Below are 1,431 nucleotides of genomic sequence, written 5' to 3'. Positions count from 1 at the left end.
TGTTCTTTGTATATATTAAGGGCCATTTCTTATCAGTGAACCAACATATATTCCTACCTTGAAATATTTATTCATTCAAATTCATCCTGCTTGCACCGTTATCTTCCACCATGTTGTTGTTTACCATCTCTCTTTTGGACCTTGTAAATAATATAATTACTTTTTCACTTTTTGGTACTTTATTTTGGTGCCCTTATTGCATGCTTTTAGTATTTCTTGTTTGTTTGTTCTTTGATTTTTTTAGTGAGTCAAATCGATCCTTCTCATCCTAAGCATTTCATTGTACTGTTAACATTGTGTTAACCTTGTATACGACAAATAAACACAACTTGAAGTTGAACTTGAATAACGGGGGGTCTTTGCAGGTGGGAGGAAGTGTCATCCCATTTCTTAGCATTATCCCACCTTTATCCATGAGCATACATCTACCTGCTGGTCTTTATTTTAAATATGCAACAGGGAGTAGTTAAAATATTTTACCAAGTGACAAAATACACAATTTAAAATTTGACACGCATTCCTAACATTTTTAGGCAAGCAGTTGCAACAATGTGCCCATATGAGGAATGTAAAACGAGTGTTCAACCCTGCAACAGTAATTCAAATGATAATAAATAGTAATAATAATAATAATAATAATAATGACAACACCAAATCTAAAAACTTTAAAATACACAGACATGACAAAGTTTGTTGAAAAACAATTATTTTAATGAACTCTTATTTTGGCTATTTTTATATCTGCTACAAATTATTGGACAATGCCAAACACATGTCATTGCTACTGATTAAAGTAGACATGAGAATAGTTTATTGCATTATTAAAATAGTTTTAACTAAATGCTACACTTATTTTGCATCATTTTGTCATTTATTAGTAATGATGATCTTTTCTAAACCCAGAGTTCAAAATATTAAAAACCAAGAGACCTGTGGACAAATAATAAAAGTGGTTTATTTACAAATCTAGGTTCATTATTGAGTCAGGAGTATCTGCACAAGGCAGGAGATGGTGAGTATAATTCCTCAGAAATGATGTTTTAGCAGAGTAATAGTTTTTTTTCTTACTGTGTCATTGTTGCTTGCAGGCTTGAAGAGGAGGGTTCCAGGATTGAGAGAACGACAGTTATCAGGTGAGTAGACCAGTTGGAGAGTGCAGGTCAACACTAAGGCTGAGTTGATGATTTTTGGTTATTGAAAGATTTGCAGGTGAGGGGTTTAAGGTGAGGGTTCACAGGAGGCACAGACTCCATGGTAGAGACAAGGAGGCTTGGTACTCAGATGGAGGAGACCCCGGAGGAGAGGCAGAAGTCAAGAACTGCAAGGCCCACAAGGAGAATACAAAAGTTAGTAAATCTTTCATGAAGGTTTTCACTAGGGTTGTCGATTGAGCATGTAAACACTAACTAGACGATTGTCTGAGTGTTTCTG

At 34.9% G+C, this 1,431-nt stretch overlaps 1 protein-coding gene across 1 annotated transcript in view; it reads left to right on the top strand.

The window, feature by feature from the left end:
• mrps11 (mitochondrial ribosomal protein S11) overlaps positions 1 to 1,431 on the top strand; it is a gene marked incomplete in the record, with an annotated part of 17,724 nt that overhangs the window by 1,611 nt on the left and 14,682 nt on the right.

The sequence above is a fragment of the Nematolebias whitei genome, chromosome 2 (assembly GCF_014905685.2).
Source record: "Nematolebias whitei isolate Nwh7 chromosome 2, NemWhi1, whole genome shotgun sequence".
Classification (NCBI taxonomy): domain Eukaryota; kingdom Metazoa; phylum Chordata; class Actinopteri; order Cyprinodontiformes; family Rivulidae; genus Nematolebias; species Nematolebias whitei.
Note: the sequence above shows the minus strand (reverse complement) of the source record. Positions and strands in the feature narration are given on the sequence as shown.